This window comes from Polypterus senegalus, chromosome 3 (assembly GCF_016835505.1).
Source record: "Polypterus senegalus isolate Bchr_013 chromosome 3, ASM1683550v1, whole genome shotgun sequence".
NCBI classification, from domain to species: domain Eukaryota; kingdom Metazoa; phylum Chordata; class Cladistia; order Polypteriformes; family Polypteridae; genus Polypterus; species Polypterus senegalus.
The window spans coordinates 174,736,153-174,748,512 of record NC_053156.1 but is presented as its reverse complement, the minus strand read 5'-3'; positions in this window follow the sequence as shown (position 1 = coordinate 174,748,512).

The following is a 12,360-nucleotide window of genomic DNA, read 5'->3' as shown; positions in this document are numbered from 1 at the left end:
TAAAATAAATAACATAAATAATAAATAGAAGTAATGTTACATAATCACAATGAGAAAACTATTAGTATTACTGAAGGTCATGGAAAGCAAGTGAATAGAAATGAGTCTTTAATCTTGTTTTGAACAGTTCAATTGAAGACGAATCCTTTATGTAATGAGGTAAAGAGTTCCACAGGTGTGGAGCAGCAGCTGTAAAAGCCCTGTCCCCCTTAGTTTTACACTTGGTACGAGGGACAACAAGAGACAACTGACCAGAAGATCTCGGCATTCTGGATGGCTGGTGCAGAACACACAATTGGGATAAATAGGCAGGATTAAGCCCATGCAAAGATTTAAAAACTGGAAACAAGATATTAAAATCATTTTGAAAACTGACAGGCAGCCAGTGTAAAGAAGCTAAAATTGGAGAAACAGAGTCATACTTTCTTGCTCTAACCACAAAGCGAGCGGCAGCATTCTGGACCAACTGTAACCTGCGTATCAGGAATTTGTTAATCCCAGAATACAGCGAGTTGCAGTAATCAAGGCAAGAAAAGATAAAAGCATGAGTAGCTTTCTCAAGATCCCTAGAAGATAAAAAGGCTTGATCTTACCTAATAGACGAAGCTGGAAAAAGCAACTCTTGACTACAGAATTAACTTGTTTCTCAAAAGAGAGGTTACTGTCAAAGCTAGATTGCGGGCTTGAGGTTTGCAAAAAACAGAAAGAGCCGAGAAGTCCAAGACCAATTTGGGCTTTAGCTGATGGACCCACTATAAGCATCTGTTTTATTTTGATTCAGTTTAACAAAATTAATAGCCATCCAGGATCTTGGTTCAGAAAGACAGTTGTGCAGTTGATTTATTGCAGAGTTGCAGACGGGAATATAAACCTGAGTATCATCAGCATAGCAGTGAAAAGAAATGTTAAATTTCCTAAAAATCGCTCCAATAGGGTTTAGGTATATAGAGAATAAGAGGAAACAAAATGGATCCCTGAGGAACACCACATTTATGAGGAGCAGTAGGCGAAAAAGAGGAATTTAAAGTCACTGAAAAGTGTCTACCAGTTAGTTATGACCTGAAACAGTTAAGAGCAGCCCCTTTAAGCCCAACAAGATGTTCAAGCCACAACAGCAATATCTCATGGTCAATAGTGTCAAAGGCAGCAGTCATGTCCAGGAGGACAAGGCCTGCAGCGCCACCTGAGTCAGTAATAATAGAGATGTCATTGAATATTAAGGAGGGCCGTCTCAACACCACGATAACGCCTAAAGCCAGATTGGTAGATCGCAAATAAATTATTGGAGTTAAGTTGATCAACCAGTTGATTATAAATTCTTTCTAATATTTTAGCCACAAATGTCAATTGGGAAATCGGGCAAAAATTGGCTAAAACTCCAGGATCTAATTCTGCTTTGTTTAGAGAGGGATGCACTGCACAGGTGGTACAATAATGTGTTAGTTTGTAATTAGAGAAAAGCCAAGCAAAATGACAACTTTTATTGGTTAACTAAAAAGATTACAATCTGCAAGCTTTCGAGGCAACTCGGGCCCCTTCTTCAGGCAAGATGTAATCATGTAATTAGTTTGTAATTCTAATTTAGCCCAGTGTTTAAATGTGTGCATTAATGGGTCCTGTGATTAATTAACCTTCATATTTAAGGTATAATACATCAATCTGTACTATGCAAGTACATTTATACTATCCTTCATTATGCTAACACTTCATTATAAAATGTGTTATGCACTTTAAAATGTGAAACATTTAGTTTTCCTATGGTGTACTGTATTGAATACACATCAGTTATGAATTTTACCTATTATGTTAAATTGGCTCATTTTGCCAACTTTCATTACAATGAGCTGTTATATGGTTGATAGAACTTTATATCTCTTACAAGCAAAACTTAAAGCAATTCCCTTTTAGTTACTATCAAATTACTCCCCTTGAGGTGCAATACACTTGTCTCAGTGTGTCTTCCATTCCTGGACACATTTCCTGTACTCATCTTTTGTTTTTGTGTCTACCTTGGTTTAACCTCTTCTAATTTTGTGTGTGCAGGATTTTTTTTGTTTTGTTATTATTTATAAACAGATGCCTAAGTAGTTCAATGTAATGTTGCTGAATAAGACTCTCTTCATTTGTAGTCATGTGATACTAAGTGGCATAGTCAATATGTACACCCTACTCCTGTGGTATTAACTAATTCAAATAGTAATTCTTCAGTCTGCTATTGCTTAGAGTATAAGAAAGAAAAGGTGTGTAAATATTTCATTATTAAAAAGTATCTCTTACTGTATTTCTCCCTATACCTATGGAAAAATATTAATATGCTAAATGCCTTTAGGTTAAATAAATAAAATAGCATTCTGGTTAAAAATAGACTATTTGTTGACCAGATTTCCATCTTTTGTAATATAATAAAAATTGATGATATTTAGTAACTCACAATTAATAGAAACACCATAACATTTGATTGTTACTTATCACAAATTCTTTTTTTTTTTCAAAAAAAAACTAATTTAAACCTTTAATACTAGAAAATGTTGAAAACATTTTCTGATTTCTGCAGCAACCAATCTGTTCTCGCAGGTGCAAGGTTGCTATGCCCTATCAATAGGAAGATTTCAAATCCCAACCTTGGCCACACCCCTTGCTGTAACCTTTTAAAAAGCTCTGCTCTCCAGCCACTAAAATGCACTTTGACAATCTGATACAGAAAGCACAAGCTTTAGACAGAAATCAAGTATGATGGGCAGAGGTTAATCTCATTGATGTATCCTGCGTCTGACATGAGAAAGCAGGGTGTTATGTGGTGTATGGGTTCAGTTACTTTATGCTTTAGTTTCCTTTTCTTACCTTATCTGTTTACTTATTGTTTTCTGGATTTAGTTTTGCTTGTTCTATTGCTAGTAGTAGTTATTTTCTTGCTTCCATGACTAATGGTCATTTGTGCCTTGTTTGATGTGTGCATGGGTCAGTGTAGATACTTCTGCTAGTGTTTCCACAATTAAGGGGGTTGTATTCAGAATGTAGACTGTCAAGTTTTTCTTTTGAGGCTTAACATTGTATTTGTGACATTTCAGTCATGCCATAAAAATTTGACTAATTTGACATTTTTCAGTTTTTATTTTCATAAATTTAAAGCTTCCTTTCTCAGTGTAATTAGTTTCAATTTAATTGCCCTTTTAATATATATAATATGTGATGAAGGTATCTGGGTGAGAGTTTTGTTTTTCCTTTTTTTTTTTTTTTTTTAAACCTCTAAATCTGTTAAAAATGGGATGTGACCCAGTGATGTATTGGATGGGCCGGCTGCGGCTCTGAGTTAAGCTGATGTTGCAGTAAGTGAGATGGGTGACTTAGCAGAGACTGGTTCTGACCACTCCAACTGATGGAAAAACATTCCCCCTACTGCAGGACACAGATTGATGCAACCAACAGTGGAATTATTGTAACAGAAGGGTTTGTCTGAAAGTGGAATGGACACGGCTGAGGGAATGCAAATAAAAAAGGAATGGTTTACTTGGGGTAGACAGTAAAGGAAGGAAAAATCAGGGCAAAATGTTGAAGCTGAACAGGTCAATAAAATGACCTCAGTAAAAGAATTTGCCAATCCAGATAAGAAGAGGCCTCCTGAGAAAGTGCAATAACAAGAGCATAGCAAAGGACAGCAATGAGAAGGTTGCTGTTTGACAGTAACTTCTCTATAATGGGTGATGTTTACCAAGTTCTCAGAGTAGAGGGATGTGTATAATGTCAACAGTATCAGAATTCTTAAGTCTCATTGAAGGTAAGTGCGGAATAAATGTAATTTATTACTTGCCCGTTTTATTCCTCTTTTTGACCTCAGCTAAGTGTTATGTGCAGTGCAACTGCTCTCAGATTGGAGTAAAAAAGTGCAAATAAAAAAAAGTCATTAGCAAAATTTGATGTTACCACCCAATAAAAATGGAAGTCTTTGCATGTTCTTATTGCTTAATGTGCTTCTTCCTGTTGTTTTTGACCTCCTTTCCTTATTCTGTTTCTTTGGTTTCTTTAAACATAATTAACTTCAAAGATGCAGTAAAAAATGCCACACTATTTGAATACTTAGCACAGAAAGCTTGAGTATAGTCTTTTTACAAGATACACACGCACACAACAACATAATTAGGCAGAATGGCATTTTATTATAAAGCCAAGGCATAAGTGTTAATGGGAGCATTTAAATTTTTTCAACCAATTGTATCTTTCATACTCCGCTTTGTCTACAGAAGTTAAGGGGCACCAATTAAAAGTCAGCATGCAGATGTGAAGCCTATGCATGCTACAAAGGCAGAGACAGAGTTAATTTTTTTCTAATCTCTGCATGACTATTGCTTCAGTGTAGTGGAGAGGGCATTGCACATGCAGCCAAAGACTTCCATTGTACAGAGGATGCCAGGGTAGACAGCAATGTCTCTGGACCTCTTCCAGGTTCAGTTCAGACATAGTCAGTGTTATAGAAGCATCAAGTCATAGACATTTGGAGGAATTTACATCCTAGGACCTGTCAGTATATGTGGCTAAGAATACCCAGGGATTCAGTAACAATAGCCAAATTGGAGTGCTCAGTTTCTTCCACTGGGTTTTCAAACCATAGTTTAGTTTATTTGAAGTTTGCTGTTTTAGTTAAAGCCAGTTTTAAATCAGGCAGCACAGTGGCGCAGTGGTAGCGCTGCTGCCTCACAGTTAGGAGACTTGAATTCGCTTCCCAGGTCTTCCCTGCGTGGAGTTTGCATGTTCACCCTGTATCTGCGTTGGTTTTCAAAGGGTGCTCCAGTTTCCTCCCACAGTCCAAAGACATAGAGTAGATGGAGAATTAGCAAGAGAAATTGAATCTCTTTCCAGAAATGGTGGGACTTCTCCAACGTTCAGATCAAGATCAAGCAGTATGCCATCTTCTCTATCCAGCATGTCACAGAGGCTGCAGTGATATTTCGGTTCTGATATTAATTGTAGTTTTAGTTTTTATTTTATTTTATAAAATGAATTCTTATTTTTATTTAGTTCAGTGCTTAAAATTTTAGTTTTTATTTTATTTAGTTCTGGTCTTTTTCATAATAGTACAATTTTAGTTTTTTTTTCGTGTTGCAAGACCACAAATGCTGACTTACACATATTTCAATGCAAGTTATGTTTCAGTGAAAAAAATATACTCATAGTTCATAATGCCGTTAAACACAGCTTGACTATCAATGATCAAACAGATTGTGTGGCCTTATGTGTATAGTCAGCAAGATCAAATGTTTCAACCCAAGAAACCAGTCTGTGCAAGCATGTTACTGTTATGTTTTAAACAAGCATGCTTTTCAAAAAATTTGTTAATGTTGGAATGACGTCCGTTGCACAGATAGTCGCATAGTGAAAATATTCGCTCAACGAACGCCTGTGATGCAGGTGCACAGACAAGGTCCTCGGCCACTGGCGCCAGCAGACTGCATGTTGATGATTTCTGCTGGCAGTACTGAAGCAGTGACGTGCGGTGAGGTTCGCGGCTGATGAGGTGAGGTTCATGGCTGGTGAGGCACTGACTCCTTCAGAGTCAGATTTACAAATATACTGTATGAACACAAAAGAGTAGCTTATTCACTATTCAGTTAGCAGCCAGCATGCACATTGACTGCTGGTAATGTTTCATATCTCATCAGCATTCTTTACACACAGATAAGTAAGGCACATATTTGGCTAAGAAAGAACGATACATTTATAGCAGCAAGAGAGCGGAGTTTTTAAATATTGTTTTTTTTTATCTTAATCTGATCCCACTTTTTATGAAGTTAAAAACCGTGTATGGTCTTGCCTTTATTTGTAAATGAAGTCCAGGTGCCTATCCATCTCCACGGAAATCGCTATCACTTTCTCGTAAAAGTCCTCCTTATTTTCCTTTAGTTTTAAAAATCTTAATCTTCCATTTTGGAAGAACAAAAAATAAAAATAAACTGACTGCTGCAGTGCACTTGACTTTCTGATATCGCTAACTTATTGGCTCAGAGAGCCTCTGCATAGAAGAACAGCAGCAACAAGCACCTGTTGGGCTCACAAGCACCCCCTTTGGTGTGGCACAATACTGTCTGCCTCACCCTATGCCTTTTCACTGTGGTTTTATGTCCAATCAGGAAGACTAAATATGTCACACACATTCATTAAAGATATTGGCCAGACTGTGGAAATTCAGGGTATATAATAAACTTATCTGTAAACATTATATTGGCGACATACAGAGAGACAGCAACAGGCACACACCAATTGCATGCATCAACCCAGTGTGTGAGGGAGAGCACAGTCCAAGGTGAGGCTCAGCTTGTCACTGCCACACCTCGCATTTCTCCCCGCATTTACTTTTATTGTCATCTGCGCTGTAATTAAAGTATTTCCACACGTTACATTCTCACTTTCTACCTGCAAACATCTGTGCAAAACTCGCCATCGTCAACCACATGTGCTTACTGCTTCAACCAGACGAACCAAATGTGCTCAACAAACAAATGGTCCTTTACGGAAGTTGCGCCACATGACTATAGCAAGCCCAAGTTATAAGATCACCACATAGTGAACAGCACAACATAACTGAACGCTCGGGGCAACCTACAAACAACCCATCCGTACGTCTGAACTGGATTGAACAAAAATGCTATTACTGTTTTTTTGTTTTTTCTCAATTTTTGGTCTTTTTGTTTGTTCACATATCACTAATTTTTCTGTTTATTTAGTTTTAGTTTCTCTGTTTGCCTTAATTTCAGTTCTTGTTCTTGTAAAACAAAAAACAATATTTTTAGTTTTTATTATCAAAAGACTTCATAGTCAAAAGACTTGGGGAAAACATTTCTTCTGTTGGAGACCAGTTTTAAGTCTTCCGTCCAAATTTATAACTGATGGCCAAACAGGTACATGGTGCTCTGGTGAGACCCAGATTTCTAAATCTATACCAGATTGATAACCTTACTAGCTACTTTTTTCACTAGTTAAAAGACTGTGCTATCTAAAGTCATTCATTGTTTAAATGCCGATGGAAAGGAGCTGCACATTCCTGAGGCCATTAGAGACTATGCCTTGAAATTTTATCAGCAGTTCTCGGCTGAAAAGACTGATTTACCTCCTAGAATAAATTATTTCTTTCAGGAGTTGCTTAAATTTTTTGATTCTCCATTGTGCATTTGGATAAACCTCAGCCCATAATAGCGCTAATCCTGGGAAAGCTCCAGTTATTGATGCACTGACAGTGGAGTTTAAGTTCTCTGAAGCAGCCGCATGGAGACCATCTGAAAGTTTTATTTGACGCAATATTGTGGGGCTACAAAATATTCCCCAATACATTAGCTGTCCATCTGAGAACTACAATGAAACCCCCTTGTTTCACATGATGAGTAAAAATATTGCATACCTGAAAAATTCTTCAATGATAACATTTTCTTTGTTCATGACCTGGAAGCTGCTGTTTTGGTTTTAAGGGGGGTTTTATTTCCTTTGACAAGAATGAAACCTTTTAAAATTGGGATCACCAATATTTTAAAGTTTTAACAATTTTTGTGTTTGGGCAATTTTTTATCAATTGTATAAATTTGTTGAATATAAATGTATTTAAATAAAAAAAAAATTAACAGTGGGCTGGTCTCTCCCTTTCCAGTGTCTTGAGTATTCAGCAGAGCTGTGCTTTGTCTGACATACTATTTTCCCGGTTTGTGGAGCCCCTGCTCCACCAGCTTAGGCATCAACTAAAGGGTCTGACCATCTCTTTCTTCCCCAGAGAGTCATTTAAAGTGGCAGCCTATTTTGATAACATTTCAGTAATCATCTCAGCTTGTAATGATGCCTGCACAATTTGGCATTGTTTAAGTTTTTGAAGTGGTGTATTTAACAAGGATCAACTGGGTCAAAAGTAATGCCTTTTTAATGGAAATTTGGATGATACAAACCCACCAGAGCTTCCAGGATGACTTAACTGGAATACATCAATTTTTAAACCCCTGTGAGTATTATTGCAGATTCTGGCACAGCTGGTGAAAATTGGTCAGGAGTACCCAATCATGTCCATGGCTGACTGCAGCAATGGAGTTGGTTGTCATGCAGTGGTGCTTATTAACATTGTTCTTTCAATATTGTGGCATAGATTTTGTTGCGCTAACCCCCCAATCACATTATTGAGAGATTCAGAAGTTTTTGCTCTGTTTCTTTCAGGAGGTCATGCACTGGGTGATGACAGGCATGTTACACCTTAATACAAATTAAGCAACTCAGAGGCTCAGTCATCTTTTGCAGAATTGAGGCCTTCAGACTGCTAAACATACAGTGATTGTTTTATGATTCAGATAAAATGCCCTTGGGATAAACTTGGCTTTTGCTTTTTATTGTTTAGTAAGACATCTTTGATCCCCATTGTTTTCTTATTAATTCATGTAATTTTGCTTTGTCGATTTTACCAGTTTTTTTATTATAATTTCATTTTAATATGGCTGATGAAATTGCAGAGAATAGGTGTAAATCTGACTTCTAATTTTTGGTTTTTAGGGTCTTGGAGTTTTTACTTTGGAATAGCATTTTAAGGTTTCCTCTCTTAGAATCTGCTAGTTTTACTTTTGATTTGCAAAAAATATATATTTAATTGATACAAATACAAGATCTTAACATCGGAGAGAGAAAAAAGAAACACCAAAAATTATTTACATACAATCTGTATAATTTTGAACTGAGTGTGCTGGTGATTGGAGTTTGTGGATGAATATTTCACATTCCTGAATACAGAATTCAAACACACTTGCATGGGAAGGAAGATCAGGAGATCATACAATGGTGAGTGACAAAGGATTATAGGAAGTTTTTTTCAGGATGGAACAGAGAGAGAAGGTACAGGTTTGGATTTAGGTAATAAAGAAACTGAGTGTAAAGTGGGTGACTGGAAGGGAAGAAGTGAAAATTCCATAAGTTCTATGTGCAGACCTCAGCTGGAGATAAGCATGAATGGCAATACTGGAATGACTGAAGTCCCGAATCATAAAAGATGTCTCGTAATGTACAAATAGCCCTTATAGAACACCTAGGAGAAACAATTGGCATGCCACCTATGTTTAATGCTGGGTTGCTAAAGAGAGGGGTAAGGAGATGCCCTTTTGGAAGTGTTCCCAATAATTTTTCAACTTGATACCATATGTTGTGGGCTTAACATATAAGGAGGGAGTAAATAAAGAGGATGAGAGGAGACAGTTTTGTTCAATTTGTAGCCAGGAAAGGGGATTTGATGGAGAGTCAATCCAGTGCCAGATTGAGTGGAGGGTATAGGTCCAGTGATACAATGCAAAGTCATATATAATATATATTTAAAATTGCCTTATACTTGGCTCACAAGTACGTAAAACCTTATTGATAATGGAGGAATAATAATAAGAAGAAATCCTACATATTAAACAGGTCAAATGGTTAATAGAAATCATATAGGATCAGAAGATGCATCGAAATATTGAGTAAAAGAGATACAAGTTCTGAACTGCAAACAAAAGTTTAAACAAGTAATAAATTTAGGTGTACCATTCTCTGGGAAAATGAAAGGATGTCTCTTGCTGTAAATACTATCATGCTTATATCATAGATTACATATTATGATATTTTCCTATAATAGTGTTCTACTCTTTCTTTGATTACATTTACATGTATACATTCTTAAATTACATATGTGACTTTAAGTGATTAATGCTTCTGCCTCACAAGTCCACAGTTGAATTTGATGACAATTGAAAATGTTATGGCAGTGGCACATTTTTGGACCACTTAAATATATTAAAAAGCAGTAAGTGATATAAATAGAAATATGTAATGCAGTAATAATAGTTTACACTTTTAGTACATTACGGCAAATGTTACACATGTTATACACTTGCAGCTAATCTAACCTAGACACAGTTAAAATATACCAACATGCCTTCCAGTTTTAACAGTCAGGAATAATAGCACACAGATTAATTAAATTGTGTTGTGAGATAACACACAATGAAAGACAAGGCAGCAATTTAAAAAAAAAAAGCAACAGTAACTTGTATTACACCGGAGAATATAGCATCCACTAAGAACATAAGTAGATAAGAGTCTAAAAATATTGGGGGCAAAAAACTTTTCATAAGAGCAGACAGTACACACTCTAAATGTTTGTTAGAACATAAAAGTGAAAGATGCTCCCTTTGATGGTGCAAAGTTGTTACCACAACAATTAATCTTCCAGCTGTCCCACTGAAACACTCCAACAAAACTTTCCAACAAGAGTCTTGCTGACTTGTCAAATCACTAATGGTATCTCTCGCTCTCTCTCTTATGAAGTAAGTGTTCTTTTTTACTTCTGGGTTCTTTGTGTTGCTGTAACAGTCTAAGCAGACCACTCTTCTTGTCCACCGACTCCGTTCGGTTCTTTGTTGCTGGACCCACAACCAGGATCTCTCTGAAACTCTCTTCCTCACTGGAGGTAGGTATCATCGTCTGTGTGCCTTGCGTCTTGTCAGCCATGTCTACCTGAGAGTCCCTGTGCGAGTTATCTTGACAGTGTTTTGCTGAACAGTTTCTCTCCACACCACCCACTGCATAGAAGTATATAACTACTTCAGTCTCTGTCTATAACATGACATTGATTAAACAATTATACATTCTAATTTCCTTTGCTTGCGATAGTGTAAACACAATTTCATTGGTGAAATGATAGTATTGTCAGCTATCAAGAAGTACATATACCAATTTATGCTGGTTAGAAACCAGTGTCATCAGAACACATTAGTTTGCAAAGGAAGCAAGCAGTCCACAATATTGTATGTTGATGTGATACCAATCAAAACAGTCTGATCTTCAAGGAATGTGACTCTTTTGCTAGACAGGTACGCATCTATGTCCTAAAGACCACCATCACAATAAGCTGTAACAGAATTATTCAGGAAATTTGCCTTTTCACTTATCACCCCCGTGTCTATTGCCCCTTTATCAATTGGCTTTTAAATTTGTTTTTGTCTAAAAGATGAAATCCACCCATTGTATAAAAAATGTTCTCCTCTTGACATTTCAATGAGTAAATTGAAAACAGGTATTGTTTGGGTTTGGCTTGTATGTCAGAGGTTTGGTGTCTATTTATTTCCATAACAAAAAGATCATGTGCAGTAGCTTGGTTTGCCTTGTAAATATTAGCATATGTGGCCATGAGGCATTAACAGACTTGTTCTTGAATAAAATCATTTGGCCACTAGTAACCTTGTTGGCCTGTGATGAATGTACTGTAGTCACTATCAATGAACAGACCAAAATAAACATTTCCTTTACATTCCAGTTTTACAGATTATAGTAGTTTTTAAGTTAAGAATAATGCTGTTTCTAATTTACTGACCTTTTTTTTTTTTGCTTCAAGGAGAGCACAGCTTTTACCCCAATGTCTTTTTTTACATAATCAGGTTTACTTTTTTTAAAGACATAAATGGATGATCAGCCTTAGCCTAAAGTGACTAGGAATGAACATAACTAACAACTAGGGCAAAGGAGATCTGAACAACCTTTAAGGAAAAAAATATACTGTTAGATTTATTGAAATACATTAGCAAGGAGACAAGCAGTTATAATTGTAGATAATTTACAGTTTGATCTTTCTGTATTCTGAGAACATTGACCACACTTAAGTACTTTAGTCTCTATCATAAAGGACCTTTAAGCAGATGTCAATGACCTCACCATAGATTAATCTCTGGATTACTTTCTTTCATTGGTATTCAACCAGAATACAGGACACTTACTTGGATGGCTTCAGACAGCTAGACTGCTGGGCTAGCCTGGATCAGTCAGAGAATGTCTACATTTTCTGTAAGAAATAGCGGTACTTCTGATGGTTTTCTCCAGTTTGGCCTACCTGGAGATTTGGTTTCCTTTTGTCATTTGCCACCTGCTCTTAGGCATATTTAACATACTTAGCATATACAGAAGAAATTTCTGTAGTAGTATTAATATTCACATATTAAATAATGTTTCTGTTTTGCACGGTTTAAGCCAATTTTCTATGCTAATGTATACCAGCTTAGCTTAGGTGTTTATGTCCCTCAGTAGTTAAGAGTATATTGGAATTAGAATGATTGCTTTGCTTCTCAAGAAACCTGGGTATGGAAGCACAGCCTGGTTTTTCTGTCACATCACAAAGATATCAGATTTTCTATTGATTCCAAATTGAACTTATACACATGAGTATGGGTATGGTCAAGAGAATTTAATATAACTTTATTCACATCTCTTAATCATTGCATCTCAACCTTTTTACCTAAAACAGCATCAAGTAAAACAGCCATATAGTTTCTTTCATGAGTGATAACTATAAGGTTCCATTAGCTGATGCTATATTGCGTGTGTTAA